Genomic DNA, 22,524 nt, shown 5'->3' with positions numbered 1-22,524 from the left:
CACAGTATGGCCACGGCCGAGCCATCGGTATCTTGGACACCCTCATTACGCCAAGTATGCAATCTCCTTCCCCTGAGAAGGGCCGTTGTTCTCTATATAGCAGGCATAATAGTCACCACCATCAAATAGTCGAATCCCCCATTCGAGTGCGACACAACAGAAGTTCTGACCGCTATAGACACCCGTGCGCTGCTCACCACTTAGTCCTCGCTAACGCAGCATCCCCGCCCGCAAAGGCTGCGACAAACCCTGCCACGAGCACTAGTCGGGCACCGAAGTTATACTACCGAAACAGGTAGGAACTGCTAAAATGCCCCATAAATTGAAACAACGCTGGTTTACCCCGAGAATATAGCAGTTCACAAGAGCGTGCGAGTACCACACCCAATAAGTACTGCCTCACTGCTGCAAAGTGCTACAGCTGTAAGCCCTATTAAAGACGCGCCTAAACCGTCCCAAAGGAAGTGCAACAACCCAAAAAACTACTGGTGCTGCTGTGAAAGAAGTGCCCCCCCCCATAGACGTGCACACCTTCCTTGAGATGCTAATCACATCCAGTGAAAACCGCATCCTACAGCCCGCTAAAGTCATAACCTCATGAGAGGGCCGAAGAAAAGTTGCAGGTACAGTGCTACTAAAATTGCAACAGCTCCACGCCGAAGGGCAGACGGCAAGGCACACGCGACCCTTCATGCCCGCACTCCAAATGACTGGCAAGCCGAGCGCGGGCCCGCACTAGAGACCTCCCGTGCCCCCATGATAAATAGTGTCCCAAATTGCCCAAAACTATTCGAACCACACGAGCTGGAGTACTACGCTCCATGCTAACAACACAATACTCCCCCCCATGAGCCACCGGGAAGTAAAATGCAGATGCTGTGCACCCGAGACCTCCCCTGTTGCCGGGCCCCAATTGTACAATGAAAAAGCATTCCTGCCTCCGTGGCATTCCGGACCCACTCACACGCACAAACGCGGGCCCATACACGCGAACCCAGCACACCTGCCCCCGGATACCCGCGACCGGGCACTGTAGCACGGACAAACTTCACAAAAACTACCGCAACCGACTCACCGCAAGCGAAGCCAATCCTTGGCCCGGCGTAAACAACAGCACTCCGACACCATACCAGGCCTCTGGCCCGCCCAGATGCACGAGACTCACCGCAAGCGAAGCCAATACTTAGCCCGGCGTAAACAACAGCACTCCGACAACAGCGCAGAGCAACCAGGAACGCGACGGCAGGAAAGGCCGAGCCTCGCTGCCGCGCTAAACTTAAACCCCTTAAGGGCCGCCCCTCACCCCTGCTGGCCCGCGCCCATAGGGCGAGCATGAAAGGGGGCGGTCACGAGCTGGCAGCACCGTTTGTCGCGCGGAATGTGGGACTAAGATGCTGTCTCGCTTAGCTCCCCTTCGCGTCGCGCGGCCAGCGGCAGAGATATGCCAGTTAGTGTGCACTGTGACATCACCACCATGGATGCACCGTATTTACAATGTGGTGTATTATGGGGCAAAAAATAACAGATATGGGATTTATTTGTATTGTGAAGGTGGCGCATTGCTTGACTTGCGTTGCAAGCACAACGCAGCTCCAGCAATGCTCTTGGGGACCTATGCTTACAATGCTGTGTCAATCCTTACACCTGTTTCAAGCGCCTTGACGCCCATTGGGCTAAGTTGCGCACGTATAAATTCCACTTCATTCAAGCAGATGCAGGGTTTTGATGCAGCATAAGCCTAGAAGGAAATCTTATAGATGTGGATGTGTATGTAGATGTTGGAATTACTGAATAGGTTGTTGTAACTGGTATTGGTATCTCCATTTGTAAAAAGAATTTAGTTTCTATTTTTGAATGTGTGTATCAAAGGTTATATTACGGTGAGAGGAGGTCTTCCACTCTTTCACAAGGATGATGTCATCAGTGATGTAATCAGTGATGTCATTTGAGATGTCATCATTGATGTCATGAGTGATGTTACTGACCATGTCATGAGTGATGTAATATGTGACGTCATCAGCAGTGCATTGCGGGCGCGCTAGTTATAGTTAGCTGAACTCACTATAACGGGGGAATTTCAATGGTTTTGTATGAGTGAAATGTCCAGCTAACTATAACATGTGTGAAACCTATGGTTTTTTCAGTGAATTTCTAAGTTTTTTTTAATGCTAATTCCTAACTATAACATGGCTGAAACCTATGGGTGTTTCAGTGAATATATATATATATTCACTGAAAAAACCATAGGTTATACACCATATATAGTTAGGAATTAGCATTTAAAAAACCTTATTTTACTCACACAAAACCAATGAAATTCCATATATAGTTAGTTGTACTAACTATATATCGCGCACCCGCAATCCACTGCTGATCATGTCACATATTACATCATTCATGACATGGTCAGTGACATCACTGATGACATAAATAATAATAATAATCCACATTTGTAAAGCGCACAATCACCCGTAAGGGTCTCTAGGCGCTGGGGGCCGTCGGGAAGATTAAGCGAGCTATTGCCCAGAGTCACATGGTGCTGGGCTAACCTGCCGCCGGAGCCGGGGATCGAACCCTGATCCCCAGATTCCAGCGTCAGTCGCCCTGGCCGCGGCGCCACACCTCTCCCTCATCACTGATGACATCTCAAATGACATCACTGATGACATCACTGATGACATCTCAAATGACATCACTGATGACATCACTGATGACAACATCCAGTGACTGTATTTTTCTGTAAAGTTAAAATATGTCTTACATATTTAAGAATGAGTGGATGTATAAGTGTCTGGATGAAGGATTTAGTAGGTGCATGACTGACTGTATGAGTGAGTGGTTAAATGTGTCTCACTGAGTGCATGGGTTAGTGACTAAACTGTCTTAATTTGTGCATCATTATGTCTGTTGTTCTGTAAACTGCTGCATGTGTTGATCAGTAGCTATGTGAGTAACTATATGGGTTATTGATTGGTTGCCCAAGCATTTGTATGGGAGACTGAGTGTGTGTGTGGGTGGCTGGGAGGTGTATGACTCTGTGCATAGATGTATGGGTTCAAAAGTGCATGTGGAAACAGCTGTATGGGCGGTTGACTGTGTGCATGACTGTATTGGTGAGTGAATAGATATCTCAGTGCTACATGTCAAAGTAAGTACATATGTAAAATACAGTACATGTGAGAGTTGACATATATAAATAACTGTGCATAAGAGCCAGTGAATGTGTGAGTGGCTGTATGGATCATTGTGCACTTGTATCCAGGATTGTATAAGTGAGTAAATATGTTTTAGTATATGTTTGAATAAGTAAGGTGTGTATAACTGTATAGTTGTGAAAATGGAATTCTTTGCATGACTGACTAGGTGTGTAAGTAACTCCATGGATGAATGACAGTCTGTGAGTGTCTGTTTACACTGAGTGTATCTAAGGTTATATTAGAGTCTGAAGAGGTTCATCGTATTATCACATGAATGATGTCATCAGTGATGTGATCAGTAATGTCAAATGAGATGTTATCAGTGATGTCATCAGTGATGTCATTTGAGATGTCATCAGTGATGTCATCAGTGATGTCATTTGAGATGTCATCAGTGATGTCATCAGTGATGTCACTGACCATGTCATGAATGATGTAATATGTGACATGATCAGCAGTGGATTGCGGGTGCGCGATATATAGTTAGTACAACTAACTATATATGGAATTTCATTGGTTTTGTGTGAGTAAAATAAGGTTTTTTAAATGCTAATTCCTAACTATATATGGTGTATAACCTATGGTTTTTTCAGTGAATTTTCAAGGTTTTGTAAATGCTAATTCCTAACTATATATGGTCTATAACCTATGGTTTTTTCCGTGAATTTCATTGGTTTTTTAAAAGCTAATATCTATAGCTGTAAAATGTATTCTTCTTTAAATCCAAAAAGATATTTTATATGTTTATTAATAATTTTTTTTAAATATTTTTTTTGTTTCGCTCCCGGTCCGCGAACCGGGAAGCTTTCCATTAGCTCAAATTGATGCCGCGACCCGGTCCGCGAACCGGTAAGAAATGAACATAGTGACGGTATCGCGTTGCCGCGAAATGCGTCTTATGACGTACTGCGTTAGCGCTCCCGGAAGTGCCCCGGGGCGCGGACCGAGGCGCGAAACGCAGCTCCCCGGAAGCGATCCGCGGCACGTCGCGAAAGCGCGACGTATCGCGTTGCCGCGTAATGCGTCTTGTGACGTACCGCGTTAGCGCACCCGGAAGTGTCCCGGGGCGCGGACCGAGGCGCGAAGCGCAGCGACCCGGAAGCTAACCGGGGCGCGTTCCGCAGCGCGTAACATGAGCGTGAGAGGTCATGTGACTTGTTAATAAAACTTTTCATTGGTTCATTTCACTTTTGGTTTCATAATGATGTAAGGCTAGGTCAGGTGACCTAAAAATAACACTTTTCATTGGTTGAGAAGTATTGTTTTTCCCAAATGATGAAAACCCCTCCTTCTTTCCTCACTCTGACTTTCATCATTGTGAGAGGAAGACCTTTATTACTATATCAGAAATGGCTTCAGTAGTTGCTTCAGCTGGTGCACCCCCACCACCACCTCCACCTCCTCATGGGAAGAGAGGACCACCTCCCCAGGTCATGACCAACACTGAGGAGGAAGAGGAAGAAATGGATGAAGAGGAGGGAGAAGAACCACAGTTCTTAGAAGAGGTGCCCCGGGTTTCCCATAAGAAAGCCAGTTTCATCTGGCAGTTTTATTCGATCCCTCCTGGCCAAAAAAAAGTCAATGCGAGGTATGTCACCTGCCTCATCTGTAAAGAAAAATTATCCAGAGGGACGGATAAGAAATATAGTTATGGGAACCATACTATGCACAGGCACATGACCAGGAAGCATCCACTCAATTATAGCCGGGCGGAAATACGGGATTTGCAGGAAAATCCAAGATCAACTCCTGTGGCCAGATCAAGAATATCCATTTCATTGACACCAGCAGAGGCACGGGAAACTGTGCCAAACATACAAGAAAATTTTGGTCACATGATTCACACTTGTATGCACTGTCGTGCGTTGTTAGCATGTGGCAATATGAGCATAAATGCCATCAACCTGGCTTATGAACATCATAATTGCCCTAACCGCCCCCAGTAATTTTTTTTTTGCTCCTGTTGAGCCCTTTTCAATGCCTGTTTTTTGTTGTTTCCCCCCAAAAAAACCCAAAAAAATATAAAATCGTTCAAAAAATAAAAAAAAAACAAAAAATGTTCAAAAAATAAAAAAAAATATAAAACAACAAAAATATAAAAAAAAGTTCTTTTCAGAACTACCTTCCCTTTCAAAAAAAATTGCTAGAATGTTTAGCACTCTGGCAAGCTCTATTTCTTTTGGTTCGCTTCCCGGTTAGCTTCCCGGTACGCGGACCGGGAGCTAACCCCCAATTTTTTTTTTTTTTTAAAAAGAGTAAGTATAAGGAAAGTAAACAGAGAGTGATGTTAAAAGAAAGACAGCTATAGGGAGTAAAGAAGAGATACTGTTTAATAGATCTATTTACCGAAGAAAAGACGGAAGAGGGTATAATTGTGAAAAACAAAATAGATAACGAAGTGAAAGAAAAAAAAAGAGAGTATAATATTAACAAAGAAGAGTTTCTTGGAGAATGTGAGTAAATGTTCAAAATAAGATTAAAACATGAGGAATAACAGAGAGAAAAAATAGAAAACAGAAAACAAAAAATAACAGAAAAAGATTAATTGAAACAGCAAAGAAATGTAAGTAACATAGAGCCATATCATCAACATAGGCAATAAAAGTTTTGCAGCTTTTATTGGCAGAAATGTGTCGCTAAAGCTGCTTTTGCGGCAGAAAACTGCCGCTAAAACCACTTTTGCACCAGTTTTCTGCCAATAAAAAGAGCAATAATTTTATTGGCTGTGTTCATAATATGCCCCTTAGTGTGCTTCAACTACACAGAGAAAGCATTATGAACAAATAGTGATACAGTGATCAGTCAAAGACACTAAGAGTAATAGAGACGGAGTGAGTGAACAAGAGTGAGGAACTCTGAGAAGAGAGGGACTGACAAAAAGAGTGGAAGGAGTTGAGTAAGTAGGTAATAGAGAAAGGAATGAGGGAAGTAGCAAAGGCAGGAAACTGAGGGTTAAAGAAATGAAGCAGTGGAACTAATAGTAGTTAAATGTGATAGAAATGTAACGAAAAGAGTACAAAACATTTACCTTATAATTGTCGTTAAATTACTCACTTTTTGTTTTTATACTTTCAATCTGTGAAAGAGAGAACAAACATTTGAAAAATATTAAAACATGTATTTAAAAATTACAAAAGACAAGGGAAAAGATTGAAGGACAAACAGTTTTTCAACAACTTTGACACTTACAGAAGCTTCTGCTTCTCCAGGCCCCCTACACAGTCCTAAAGATATACATTTTAAACTAACAGTATCTTGATGCAGATGAAGTGAGGCCTATCTTAAAACATGGTGCATCTTTTGCATTGCTGTTGTCTCAGAAAAGTGTCGCAAGACACTAAAATTGTAAATAATTGCTTCAGGATGCCAATAAGATGTCTCCTATCCAGAGGTTTGTTTGAGGTGAGGCCTACTCAGGGTTGCAGATGAAATTTCGAGTTGTTGAAGAGAATAGAGGACATAATATATGTGAAGGTCTACCAATGAAGTGAGTCATGTCCACTGCACTCTTGAACAAAGTCCAAACCTCCTATGTTTCCCTGGACAGACCTAAACTTGATCTGCACAATGTGATTCGTAATGATAGGAAACACAGGTGATGTAAATGAAATACGTGCAATTTATTTTGCTCATTTCACAATCACATCACTTGTGTTTCCTTTGCTTAGGTATCTCATTGTGCAGATGTAGTCTAGCATATGAAAGAATACGCAGAAGTGCAGCACTGCATGCAACAACTTTGACACTTACAGAAGCCTCACCTTCTCCATGCCTCCTACACAGTTCTACATATACATCATAAATGCAAACAGTACAGAATTAATTATACATGTTAAATGGTTTATTTTTGCTGTTCTCAGAATGTATCAAAATTCACTAAAAACAGTGACTTGAAGGTATTCATCATATAACAGCGGGGAAAAAAAACCACAATGAAAATGATTGTGTTTAAAAAACCCATACAACATAACAAATCAGAATTCAGAACTCCTTAAAGTTAACTTACTTTCCATGACGTCAAAGGATGTCCTATGAACAGCTTACACTCTTTTGTGCTGTTATTACTTTCAGCCCGCCACTTTCTGAAAGAAAATCTCCATCGTTTTTAAAAACATGTTACATGCAATAAATGACTTCTTGCTCTCTACCACAAGTTTCCACAAGGCCAAATCTTGTCAGAGCCATTTATAACTCTTGGATTTCTTGTAAGCCAATCCCGTCATTTGGCATTTCTGCAACTTTCAGAATTAAAATGTTGAAGATCATTTTCACAATCCTGGAATAGTAATATCTTCCCCTTCTTGCTCAGTCATGTTCTACATTTCCTATGACACTGATACTGCTTACTATGAAGCAGACTTACACTAACTCTATGACTAGTACAATTATTTAATTCTCTACATCACTTTCAATCACAAAGCAATGTAAAACAGTAGACAGCATTGCAGACTTACATTCCCTCTACTCCATGTTTTGATTGGCTGCTTCAATTAGCTTATAAAAAGAAATAGTTTTTCTGAACTCATTCAAAGTGCACTTATTTCTCCATGACGTCCAGTCTTATGGTTAGAAGTTATGTCTCTGAACTACACTTATCCTCAAGGCCAAATTGTGTAGGAGCCATTAGAACTTCTTGAAATTCCACAGAGCACATCCCGAGATTATTTCCCTAAAATTTTGGTTTTAAAAACACCAGGTAAGAGTTTTTAAGGTCATACGGCAATTTATTTTTGAAAATTAAAACAGAATCGTTGCAGAATGACCAGCCATTTCTAGACTTTAAATAAGCTGTGTAATGTCCTGATGTTATTGAAGGGCCGTCATGATATATAATTGCTGCAGTTACAAAAGTCCTTCCTGATATTGACAACTGCGAAGCTACAAATTTTTTTATTAAAGTTGTCAATTTTGTTCCATCAGGCCTACATCGTTGGAACATTAAAATGACATACTGGCCATATGTTCGTATAAATAATGTGGACATCATTTCAGATTTACATTGGCTACACTCCATGTTGTGATCAGCTGCTTTTACTAGCTTATTAAAGGAGACTGATTTACTGTCTGGCAAAGTTAAATATATAAATCTTTCTGAGTCTACACTAGTAGTACTTGATACCATACAGTTCTCGCAGTCATGCTGCCATTGATAAGAAAGCCCAAACAGCTGATCTACATCTACACCTTCAGCATGCAATACATCGAGCATAAACATTAAAAACTCCTGACAATCTTGCTGAATATTTTGAGAGAATTGTGTTTGGCCTGAACATCTGTCTAACAGATTTCGAATTTCAGACACACTTTCTATGTTTGTTCTATCAGTGCTACATTTCTCTAACACATAATTTAACAAACTGCAAAATCTTTGATCAGAATTGACCACAATCTCTTCTTTTACATTTTCTAGAGAAAACAAAACATTAACCACTACATTAGCATAGCAGTTGACACCAGAACTGTTTTCAAATTGAAAACCAACAACATCTTCAACAGAATCCTTTTTGCTTCTGCTTGTAATTTTAGGTTTATCGACTTTTCGTCTTTTTGCTACAACCTCCCCAGTATTGGTCACATTTCTTCGTTTCCGGCCTACCACACGTTTCTCAAACAAAGGATACTGAGGCAAATGTGGCGCATACTCTCTTCTTAACCTATTGTATTCCTTAACACAATCTAGATCCGCACAAATGTTTGTGACATCACACTCAATCAAGTACAATCCCGATAAAGTTCTAACTCGTGACAATGCCACATATGCCATACCCTCCTTGAACACAGAACTGCCAATATTCACCAATGCACAGTCTACACTTAAACCTTGCGATTTATGGATTGTCACCGCATATGCCAAGCAAACAGGAAACTGCTTACGGCGAACATATAAGTCTTTTACAAGCAAAAATCTAGCAGAGCAACGACCAATTAGCTGTACTTCCTCAATGCCATCAAATTTAATTTTTAAAAATTCAATTCCATCTCTATTTCTGTATTTTACAAAATCAACAACATTACCCATTGATCCATTTACCAGACCTCTTTCAACATGTAAATTCCTTCTTAAAATTATACGGCAGTTCAAGCACACATTCAGAGTCTTTTCAAAACCTGCAGTTTTAGATATACTCTTCTCTAATGAATCCAATTTTGTTTTCAGAATCTCAGACAAAATAATTGTTGATCCCATATGCTCTACTCTGTCAATAGCTTCCAGTTTCACAATCTCTTGCTTTTCTAAATGCAACATTTTGTTGTTGAATTTGGCACATTCTGCAAGAGTTGGCATCAAACATATTCCAGATTTCTTATCAGTAATTTTCTGAAAAATATTCTCAGGCACAACATCTTGTTCTGGATATAAATTTGACAGTAATCGTGCATGTAAAGCTTCTTTCCCATGCTCGGTCACTTGTCCAATTCTAACATCTTGTAGAATAGTCTTGTAAACTTCATCCTTCGCCTGACGCATATTTTCATGCAGTTCAGCATAATTGAAGTTTAACCATATATTGACGTTGCCAATGCTGCCTAGGCACTTCCTGGTATCTTCATGCGTGAGCATTTTGAACACAGGTTGCCCTTTCACTGGTGTCAGCTGCAAAAGATCTCCGAAAACAATGATGTGTTTGCCACCAAATAACACATCATACTCTGTTTTGAGAACTTCTTGCATTCTCAAATGCACAAAGGCAAGCATGACATTGGAAACCATGCTTACTTCGTCAATGATAAGAAGTTTCATTTTCCTCAAGATTCTTGAAACTTCAAAACAAGCATCTCCAGATAGCTTGTGATATTGTAATTTGTTGTCATGCTCCACTGGCAGCATCAATAAACGATGTAAAGTAATCCCTTTAATGTTATGTGCTGCCAGTTCAGTTGGAGCGGTGACAACACAAGACAGCGATGACTCTGTCCTTTCCTGCAAATAGCATGAAATTGTTTTAATGAGGAAACTTTTTCCAGTTCCCGCTTCTCCACTCACGTACAGTCGGACAGGCTTCAACGACGTACATGAGCACTCTTTCTTGTCATGACTTAATCCATGATCAATTTGCATGGTAACTTCGTCATATATTTTCCTCTGCTCAACGTTGAGTTGTCTTTCCAACTCTTCTAAGTTAACCGCATCCTCCTGAGCATGTGCCATGGCTCTTTCCACTTCATTCATGGCAGTGGCAGCTTCATTTTCGATAACAGGTCCTCCTAGTGGATCCTGACTCAATGAAGCAGAACTCTGACTGTCCTGAGAACTGTCTCTGGCAATCTCGGCTGCAATCGTTGCTTCCTGCTCAATTTCCGCATTCAACATTTCTACATATTTGGGAAAAGCAGGACATTCTATGGTCTCCTTGGCGGCATTGAAAGAGTCTTCGTAACAGAGGAAATCTCCAAACAGTTCCTCTTCTGCACGCCAAGGCTTGAAAAGTTGCAAAAGTGCTAAATAGAAAAACTCCTTTTTTTCAGGAGATTCGCCACTCAATTTTCGATGGTTTACCAAGTGGCATTTTCTTTGCTTGACCAGACATCCCTCACTTCCTATTACAGCATACACTCCTTTCTCAGTATCTTCTTTGATGTTCCTCTTGAATATGTAATTTTGAAGAACCTCATACAGACAAACACTGTCGAGGTGACTGCTTCTATTTGGATAATATGTATCCAACATGTTGGTCTTCAAAATGTCGGTACTGTTTGGCTCCTTTTCCGCCAAATACTCAATTTCCCGCACAGGTTTCAGAACTCGATTACGCGTTGCAGCAAGACCAAGACTCGCCCAAACGATACTCCTGGACTTGGCATAGAGACTTGCTGAAGACAACCGGTCAGAGCATTCGTAAGCTCCAATTTCTCGATGCGACAACATCTTCAGACTGAAACTGTACAACTTCTTGCTGAGGCTCTTTTCATGGGAAATGTCCTCCCACATATCCTTCAATTCTGTCTTCTCTTTTTTGGTGATGTAAGACGTCACATACCGAGCCACAGCCATACAGTTATCAGCCACAAACTGTATATCCATGTTAGCATTCCACATGGACAAAATCACCGGGTTGTAGTCGTTGATGTACTTGGACTCTTCGTTCCTCTTCAAATTGTATGTGTTTTTAGGTGATTTCTTCATGACATTATGTCGCAGCGAAGACATCAAACTGTTTACTCTTCCTTTAGAAATCACCGGTCGTGGAAAGCCGAAACGACATTTGGTATAGAACTTGTCCTTGTTTCGGAATTTACGACGGAAGTACTTTCCACATCGATGGCTTTGGAAACGCAGAACTTTTTCTCTTAGGCTTTTCTTCTCCTTTACGTTTGGAACAGCACACGTAGAATACTGTTGGATGAAACTCATCACTGAGTCTTCTGGATCCGTTCCAAATTTAGGTGCATCCTTGATCCACAGCAACATATGTATATGAGGAGCACCTCTTGCTTGGTACTCCTTTCTCCAGAAGAAATCCAACACCTCTCCAAGAGGTGGATTCTTCTTATTCATGATGAAAGACATCATAGCTTCAAATCTATGATTGAAGTACCTACATACATTGACTGGATCCAAAGAGCACAGTTCTCCGGGTGTCTTGAATTCGATGTTATCTACGTTAGCATTTGCCTCTCGTAGAAATTCAAGTAAGTCTTCCCAGCCATACTCGGCACAGCTCAGAGTGAGGAACCATGTGGGAGTACCTAAGTTCCTCAGCATACATTTTAAATCACCATGACGACGGTACCAGTACTCATTAGTACCACGCTGACACGCCATGAGATTAATCAGGTGAGAATCCAAAATACTGTCTTGGACATTCACTTTATCCATAAAGTCACTTGCCGAGATGTTTTGCATGTGTATACCACTTTTCAAGATGTGGTTCACTGCATATGACAGTCCAGACAGATCGCTTTCAAACAGTAGATGAAACAAATAAGGAATGCATTGTCGAAACCTAGCATCTCCTGCATACAATCGCAAAGTCCGGTATTCAGAAGCAGGAATTTGATGAGGTCGCTCATCATATCTTCCTCCCTGACCTGTTGGAAAAAGCTGTGGGAAACACCGAGCTTCCAAACTTTCCTCCCAAACACTAATGGGACTCCCTTTGGCTTGTTTCATTTGAAACAACTCAATAGCATTCCCCATGACTTCCTTGGAATGCAAAGGATGAACACTATAATGTTCATATATTTCTTCACTAGTAGAGGGTTCTACTTTCTCAATTTGACCAGCACACAAATCGCTATCCTCTTCCTCACTTACTTCCTCTTCTGCAACATATACATTCTTATAGTATTTATTATTTTTTTTCAAATACAATGTTGCCTTTTTAACTTTCATAACATCTACTAAATCTTGCCATATTTTCTTATTCTTTGTCGGAACCCCATTAACTAAGATAACCAGAGGTTCCTCTTCCACTTTTTCTACTCCAATTGTGTGTTAAACAACTCTTCTCTTTAATCCTCTCTGTAAATCTGATGGAGGCAATTTCCCTGTCTTTGGCTCCATTCTTACAATAGCCTGAAAGGGATGGATACTTTGAATCAAAATAGATTCATAAGTATTTAAATCCTTCAATTCAGAAGGAATCTCAACCAATTCCAGATTATTATGAACTGCTCTAGCAGGCATCTGGTTTTGATTTAATTTGCAACAACAATAAGTACACACACGTTAATCCAATCCCAAATCAAAACAATTTTCTACCATCAAGTATGTTGCGAAATCTTTCCATTCACTATTATTTTCCCTTTCACTTTTTGCATATAAATCCACTAACTTAGTCTGATTCTTATAATAAGTGCGTCGACAACACACACAAGTGAAATTTGGCCTCTCACTTGATTTGACCTGAAATGTGACAATTTCCCTCTGGAAATTATCTGTACTGGAAACCTGTACACTATCTTCCACATTACCCGCTTCTTCTTGGTCAATTTCAACATTCTCCTCTTTACTTCCAAAGTAACAAAACTCAATTTCTTCACATATATTCTTCACATCTATTTCAGAACCATGCAAAAGAGCAGCACATAATTGTTTAAGCATAATTGCTGGACTCTTAGCATAATACAACATTCTAACTAATTTCCTCACTTTATTATGATGCACTGCTAGCATCCTGAAATGATGAAAAACACTCTGGCATACTCTCCTGGAAAGACAAGCCAGTGAATGACCATGCAAACCTGTCACTTCTCTCACTCTGCAAGGATCTAATTCTTGCAACAACCTTATTTTCTGCTTCAAACTTTTCTTATTAAATGACCGTACAAAATCACAAAGCAAATTGATGGAATCCTGTCGCACACTACAAATACTACTACACTTCCAGGTGTACACAGGACCCTTAGCACGTCTTCCTAAAACCTCATTACCTAACACCTCTTCTGTCTCTGTTGTCACAAGTTTTTCTTTTTCAACTGGACAACCATCTTTCACTTCATAAGCACGACCACTGGTGTCAACTGCATGCACCAAATCATTATCCTGGAAATAACTCTCCTCATTAAAAAATGCCTCACAGCTTGAACTATGCATCCATTCTCCAGAAAAAACTTCACAAAAATTACTACGATTAACTATTCTCTTCCATCTACTATTTCTTTTGAAATCATAAATTGCCTTGTTTAGCTTCCTAATTCTATTGATTATCAAAATAAATAACTTACGTTTAATTTCAAATGCCTGATCAATAACTTTCTCAACTTTTTTTTTCTCTTATAAAAAACAACTTTCTGTTGACCTTTCTTAATATTTTTTAACAAATTGCCAATAATCCTGTTGCGGAACATTCGTTTACGAATGTCCCTAAACTGTTGTTTCCTTCTACTATCATGCACAGAGTTATCTCTTGCTCTAGCAGTAACATTTTTGATTGGCCTTTCCTTTCCATTTGAATTGCTTCTCTTTTTATGGACTGAAACATTTTCTGTAGTAATATTTTTTTTACTACACATATTTCTTATGAATGTTTTTGTACTCTTACCCGGTGCTTTCTTCGTGACTTGACAAATCTTTTTGTTAGAGGACTGCTGCTTCTTTTGATTCACCTGCTGTCTTTGACGTTTTGCAGCCTTTCTCTCTCTTTCTTTCGTTGGCATGGTGAAATGTTTAAATGATCTGCAGTTGAATCTGTGGTAAAATATATTAAAAAATTTTAATAACCACTATTACCAAACAGTAAATCAATAACAGTGATCAAAAACTTAACACACTACTTGACATTTTAAATAGAAGATTTTTTAGTCCTTGGCAAATTTACAATACAGAAATAGCAGAAAAGAAATGGAATTTATATTCATGTTACCTGTGCTATTTTATATGTGAATCTGATCTAATTTTATGAGCATATTTTAATATTTTATTGAAGACACTACACATAACCTGTTTTTGAAGGTGTCTTTATTTTTAAATTAAACGGTTTACACTTTTACTTTTTATTTATTATAAATTTTAAAAATAAATGTTTATAGTTCCATAGGCTCAAGCAGGTCATTTTCCCACCCTATGTCATATAATTCGGACAAATCTGCATCCTCATCACGCTCTTCTTCATCCTCAGGATTTAAATCATCCAAGGGATCAACATCCACTGATGTTTCAATTACAAGTTCAATGATGAGGTCAAAATCAACTGATTGCAGATTGTCGCTCATGTTGATGTTGTCTTTATCTTTAAAGAAAGATAACAACAATGAGATGTTGCAGAGTAAGAGACAAATCTCAGAGATTATAATAGTAAAATTGTTTAACAAGAGTAACATTTTGCAGCTATTATTTAGCCATGTCCAGCGATGCTGAGCAGGTGAAGCCTATGTCTAATTTTTCAGTGAACAGGACTCATCTCTTCTTAACCTTGGATAAGCCTCACCAACTCTGTGTCCCCTGCACATACTTAAATGTAAAGGGGCAGATTTATGTTAAATGGCACATCCCCAGGCATGCACCAGTTAACGTGCACCGCTGCTCTGCCACCCATGGTGTGCCGTATTTACAATCAGATAGGAGAAAGCTGCGTCAAAACCCTGCGCCTGCTTTAAGCAGGCATAGGTCTTGACGCAACATTGTGGAGATGGGGCACCCCTGAGCCTTGCTTGAGCTGCATCGCACTTGCGATACAACTCCAGCAATGCGCCACCTTTACAACACAGATACGTCACGCATCTGTGCCATTTTTGCCCCAGGCTGCCCCGCATTGTAAATGCAGCACACCATGGGTGCCGGAACAGCGGCGCAGGATGACTAGCACATCCCTGGTGATGCGCCAGTCATCATAAATCTATCCCTAAGCTTCTTATCTTGTTACAGATGAACCACCATATGTACCATCAAACTATTTTGCATTTCCTAAATAGCGAATTTTAAGGAATAAATAGCAATTCTTTACCATTCCTAATTTGCAATGAGCAAATTCCTAATTGCAAGTTACCCATTCATTTCCATGGGCTAGGAGGCTCATAGGAATGAAGGTTAAATTTGCGATTAGCAATTAGCTCATCACAAATTAGGAATTTTTCCAAGGGTACAGGGGTGTCTCAAGAACACCCTGCTGCACCCCTGAAAAAGAAATTTGGGGGCATATGGCACACATACATGCCCTAAGGGCATGTATTGGCGTCATATGGCACCTTTTGTTTTTTGGAAAAAAAGCTTTTTGAAAAGAATTCACAAATTACCACCAACTAGAAGTTGGTGGTAGTTTCCAAATCCTTAATGTCATTTTTTACATATTTTTTGTTTGATACATTGCATTTAAGTAATCGCAAAATTTGCAAATCCTTCAGTGCAATCGCAAAATAAGGAATAGCAAATTTTGCTATTCCTTATTTTGCATCAAACTTGTTTGATACATACCATTTGTCTAATTAGCATTCGCAAAGGCCGAAATTCGCAGAATTTTGATCTTTGCGAATGCTAATTAGCTTGATACATATGGCCCCAAGTGAGGCCTGTCTTGCAACATGGTGCATCTTTTGCATCACTGCTGCATCAGTTTCATGTGGTACGTTTTTTTTACACCATGACATATCTGCCTAAATGCATCAATTTGTAATTTTGTCGCCTCATAGCAAATCTTTTGCACCGCCGCTGCATCATAAAAGTGACGCACAGTGGCGCAAAAGAGGCATACACCTATCATAAATCTGTCCCTAGCATTTTAAATGATTAATCCAGGATGACGATAAGGTGTGGCCTATCCAAAGGTTTGTTTAAGGTGAGGCCTACTCAGGATTGCAGATTAAAGTTACGCTTGATGAAGAATACAGAGGAGATAATACATGTAAAGGCCTACCAATGAAGTGAGTGATGTGCACTTTATTTCACCAGTCATCATAAATGTATCCCTAAGCTTCTTATCTTGTTACAGATGAACCACCATATGTACCATCAAACTATTTTGCATTTCCTAAATAGCGAATTTTAAGGAATAAATAGCAATTCTTTACCATTCCTAATTTGCAATGAGCAAATTGCTAATTGCAAATTACCCATTCATTTCCATGGGCTAGGAGGCTCATAGGAATGAAGGTGCAATTTGCGATTAGCAATTAGCTCATCACAAATTAGGAATTTTTTCAAGGGTGCAGGGGTATCTCAAGAACACCCTGCTGCACCCCTGAAAAAGAAATTTGGGGGCATATGGCGCACATACATGCCCTAAGGACATGTATTGGCGTCATATGGCACCTTTTGTTTTTTGGAAAAAAATGCTTTTTGAAAAGAATTCGCAAATTACCACAAACTAGAAGTTGGTGGTAGTTTCCAAATCCTTAATGTCATTTTTTACATATTTTTTGTTTGATACATTGCATTTAAGGAATCGCAAAATTTGCAAATCCTTCAGTGCAATCGCAAAATAAGGAATAGCAAATTTTGAATTAAGGACATTTTAAGTCATTTCCACATGTGCAGTGTTTTCAAATTATGATTTGAAAATCGTTTTTGGGGAAAAGGAATGGTTTGCAAATTTATGACAAGGACATAATGGTGTATGCTTCTCTATAAGGCATTTCACTGTCTCTGATGTCATTTTTCCCATATTACATTATAAGACCTTTCCCCATGGAGCACATTCCTTGTAAATATGCTCCCACCTGTGCATGGTGAATTTAGATTTTGACTGTTTGAGTCACATAGCCATGTTAAAAGTGACCCAAAAAAATTGCAAACGCTTTAAAAAAACACATTCATGTGTCTTAAGGACATTTTAAGTCATTTCCCCGTGGACAGTGTTTTGTAAGTGGCGCAAAAGAGGCATACACCTATCATAAATCTGTCCCTAGCATTTTAAATGATTAATTCAGGATGACGATAAGGTGTGGCCTATCCAGAGGTTTGTTTAAGGTGAGGCCTACTCAGGATTGCAGATTAAAGTTACGCTTGATGAAGAATACAGAGGACATAATACATGTAAAGCTCTACCAATGAAGTAAGTGATGTCCACTTCATTGCGCCAGTCATCATAAATGTATCCCTAAGCTTCTTATCTTGTTAGACATCAACCGCCATATGTATCATATAACTATTTTGCATTTCCAAAATAGCAAATTTTAAGGAATAAATAGCGATTCTTTACCATTCCTAATTTGCGATGAGCAAATTGCTAATTGCAAATTACCCATTCATTTCCATGGGCCAGGATGCCCATATGAATGAAGGTGCAATTTGCGATTAGCAATTAGCTCATCGCAAATTAGGAATTTTTCCAAAGGTGCAGGGGTGTCTCAAGAACACCCTGCTGCACCCCTGAAAAATAAATTTGGGGGCATATGGCGCACATAAATTTTAACATTCCATTACCTCAAAAACGATTTTCAATTCATAATTTGAAAACACTGCCCACAGGGAAATTACTTAAAATGTCCTTAAGACACATGAAAGTGTTTTTTGAAAGCCTTTGCAAGTTTTTGGGTCACTTTTAACATGGCTATGTAACTCAAACAGTCAAAATCTAAATTTACCATGCACAGGTGGGAGCATATTTACAAGGAATGTGCTCCACGGGGAAAGGTCTTTTAATGTAATATGTGAAAAATGACATCAGAGACACTGAAATGCCTTATAAAGAAGCATACACCATTATGTCCTTGTCATAAATTTACAAACCATTCCTTTTCCCCAAAAACGATTTTCAAATCATAATTTGAAAACACTGCACATGAGGAAATGACTTAAAATGTCCTTAAGACACATGAAAGTGTTTTTTGATTGCCTTTCCAGCATGGTTGGGTCACTTTTAACATGGCTATGTAACACAAACATTTAAAATCTAAATTTGCCATGCACAGGTGGGAGCATATTTACAAGCAATTTGCGCCACAGAGAAAGGTCTTACATTAAAATGGGAAAAATAACATCAGGGACAGTCAATTGCCTTATAAAGAAGCATACACCATTATGTCCTTGTCATGAATTTAAAAACAATTCCTTTTCCCCAAAAACGATTTTCAAATCATAATTTCAAAACACTGCACATGGGAAAATTACTTAAAATGTCCTTAAGACACATAAAAGCGTTTTTTGTTTGCCTTTGCAGGATGTTTGTATCACTTTTAACATGGCTATGTAACACAAACATTCAAAATCTAAATTTTCCATGCACAGGTGGGAGCATATTTACAAGCAATTTGCGCCACATAATTCATAATTTTCTCCTTAAAGCACACTATTCTCTAACTAAATTAAAGAAATATTTTCTCACCTTAGCAAATACTTTGAGTTTGAAAACAGTCTCAGAAACACACCAATTTGTCTTCAGCAGAGCAAAAGGTATGCACTCCAGAGTCTGCAGCTATCAAAAGCACAGAAATGCTGTAATTCTTCACACATATCTCTCATGTCACCCAATCAAAACTCTTCCCTCACTTTTTTTCAAATGAAAACCCTTCCCCCCTCTGCCATTTCATGCCTTTTCTGCACGGCAACCACTTCTTGGAAGACCTCTGGTGTTTGCAAGTTCACACAACAATGTTGCAATTGAACTCTGAACGCTCAGTGCACCTGCGTATCCACTGCAATCTTTCATTTAATGATTTTTTATTGACCATTCAAAATACATCTTTCAAATAACTCATCCATGCACCCTAACTTTCTGTTTTCAGCAATCAAAATCCACCAATCACTGTTACTGCTTCATGAACACAGAAACTCCACAGTTTTTTTCATTTTAAACTCTCATTTTTTCAACTGCCATTTCATTGCCACACTTCATCTGACTGCAGGAGAACCTTCTCTCACCATGTTTTCTGTCTGGATTATTGGACATAGTTATATCCACTGGGCTCACAGGTATGCTGAGAACAGAAAATTACCTAACCTCAATTTACAAGATGTGGAAATTAAGTGGTTTGGCCACAGAGGATTAAAATGTCACCAATTGATACCATTGGTGAAAACCTTTATGCATTTGCCCAAACCTGACCTGTTAATTGTGCACTGTGGAGGTAATGACTTGGGCACTTTGACTGGGGTAGGTCTGGAGATGCTTTTAAAGGACACCTTTGAGCAATTGATGGCACTTTTTCCTCAGACTGCCGCTGTATATTCAAATATATGCCAAAGACAGAAATGGAGGTGGTCAAACCAATTTTGTCCACAAATTGAGAAGTCGAGGAAGCATGTAAACAAATCTGTTTCAGCTTACATGAGAGACCATGGAATGGGCTCCATGTACAACAATAACTTGCGTTACTACATGCAAGATATCTACAGAGGAGATGGAGTTCACTTCTCAGATGAGGGCAACAGAATTTTCACTCTGAATTTAAGACTGTGCATTGGTACCTACTTATAAGTACCTAAATGTACCATAAACCCAAAAGCTCTTCTCAGAGCTACCCTACATTTGATCACTCACAATTATTATTTTACTCTAACTTTTTTCACTAATTTTCAACAAAGTACGCTCCCAGGGGCGCTACCCGGTACGCGAACCGGGAGCTAACCTCGCAAAATTTTTTAAAAAAATGTTTTTTTTTTCGCACATATAAGCCTCCTCAGCCACCCTCACAAAACCTAGGGGGTCAAGATAAGTCTACCGTGCCCCCTTCTACCCATTCTGAACATTATTTGCCCTCCATTTTGTATCTTAATTCGACCGAAACACAAAATGGTGGACTCCCGTAACGCTTAAGGTTCGCGAACCGGGGCGCTCAACGGTTCGCGTACCGGGTCGCTCCCTGGGAAGCGCACCATCAAAAAAGGTGTGAAAGTAGTTTACAGAAAAGCCACTGGAGACAATTTCACCAAATATAGATTAGCTCATACTACATACCAATCCCTACCATTTTCACAAATTTGATTGGAATTCCATTTAGCCATTTAGCCTGTAGACCTCTCTAAATACCCTGAGGTAAATTACTTCTCAAAACACATCTGAAGTGTTGGAATTGACAACCAATTAAAATGTTACTTTCATTTTCTACTTTTTTTACCTGACATTTGATTGGTTATGTACCTGAATATATATAAAAGAAGAGAATGAAACACAGCCATTTTGACTACTACTTCCTGGTGTACATTTCAATTGGATTTTCACTAATCACTTCAACTTCTTTCTAAAGGTAAGTTGTAATTTTAAAAACTGAACTATATTGTGTACTATCAGTTAATATGGTAAACTTTTTCTGATAGTTATATACTATCCCTCTGTAGTAGTTATAGATTTAGATAGACTTCTCTGTTATAGTTATGGATGGAGTTAGGCTTCTCTTTTATAATTATGAATTTACTTACGTTAAATCACATACACTTTTTTATATTCCTACTTCAACTCTGATACTATACACTGCCCAAAGATAAATTCTCTGTTAAAAAATGCCTATCTAAAATTAATCCCAACAGTGCCCTATCTCTACTAATATATATTTTTTTTATCCAAATTTCAGGCAACATGGAAGGCGAACAGAAAGTTTCATTTCAAATTGTCCTGCAAGAGAGCAGCCAAGAATTAATTGATCCAAATTATATAGAATTTATGGATGAAACTTGGGACCAAGAACTACTGCAATGTGTGCAAGCAGTAGATGACCTCCTTCAAAATGAGGACATTTTACACCCTCATAGATTACAAGCTATGTTCAATGAAAATGACGACATTTCAGACAGTGAAATGTTAGAAATGTTATTAAATTTTGAAACACAATCACAATAATAAATAATTGCTTAAAAAATACAAAAAATAAAAAATAATCAACAAAACCAACAATCAATTAACATACAGTATTTAAAAAGTCTATCATTCATTTTTCATTGCAGTACGCTGCCCAGAACGCTTCCCGGTTCGCGGACCGGGCGCTACCCACGCAAAAAAAACAAAAAAATGTTTTTGTTTTTTTTGCCCCGCGGGGCCCTTTTAAAACCTCCACATTAAACCTAGGGGGTCAGGGAGGATCTAGTATGCCCCCTTATGGTTATTTCCCCCTTTGTTTTGGCCTCCTCTTGTCTCTCAATCCTACCGAGAGACAAGATGGCGGCCGCTCCAGACTGTTTAGAATGTTGACAGACACCGGAGAACCAATCAGCTTCGCTACGCGAAGTTCCGGTACGCGTAAGGTCCGCGGACCGGAGCACTGCCCAGAGCGCGCTTACAGATATATATCTTTTTTTAAACGTTAATTTCTCAAAATCCACTGGAGCACATATATTGAGACCTACAAAAGGCACATCGGGCTACCAGTCCCTACAATTTTGCCAAGTTTCATGCAAATCCATTCAGCCGTTCGGGCTAAAAGTGAGGCCAACCGCCCTATGGAAAACTCAATGTTAAAAACACGTTTTGGGACCCCCCTTTTTTCTCGACCCCCCCTGGACGAACCCCCCCCAAATTTCCAGGGGCTGCTCAGAAACAAAATGTTCCATTTTCCAGAAAATTTCAGCCAATTCCGTCCACAAACGCCAAAGTTATTAGACATAGAATTTTCAAAAATCCCATAGAGAAAAAATCCTAACTATATATACCTACTGGCGACCGCCAGTAGGTAATATATATATATATATATATATATATATATACATATATATATATATATATATATATATATATATATTACCTACTGGCGGTCGCCAGTAGGTATATATAGTTAGGATTTTTTTCCTATGGGATTTTTGAAAATTCTATGTTGAATAACTTTGGCGTTTGAGGACGGAATTGGCTGAAATTTTCTGGAAAATGGAACATTTTGTTTCTGAGCAGCCCCTGAAAATTTGGGGGGGTTTGTCAAGGGGGGGCTGAGAAAAAAGGGGGGTCCCAAAACGTGTTTTTAACATTGAGTTTTCCATAGGGTGGTTGGCCTCACTTTTAGCCCGAATGGCTGAATGGATTTGCAC

This window comes from Lissotriton helveticus, chromosome 4_1 (assembly GCF_964261635.1).
Source record: "Lissotriton helveticus chromosome 4_1, aLisHel1.1, whole genome shotgun sequence".
NCBI classification, from domain to species: Eukaryota; Metazoa; Chordata; class Amphibia; order Caudata; family Salamandridae; genus Lissotriton; species Lissotriton helveticus.
The sequence above is the reverse complement of the archived record's forward strand: the minus strand, read 5'-3'. Positions refer to the sequence as shown.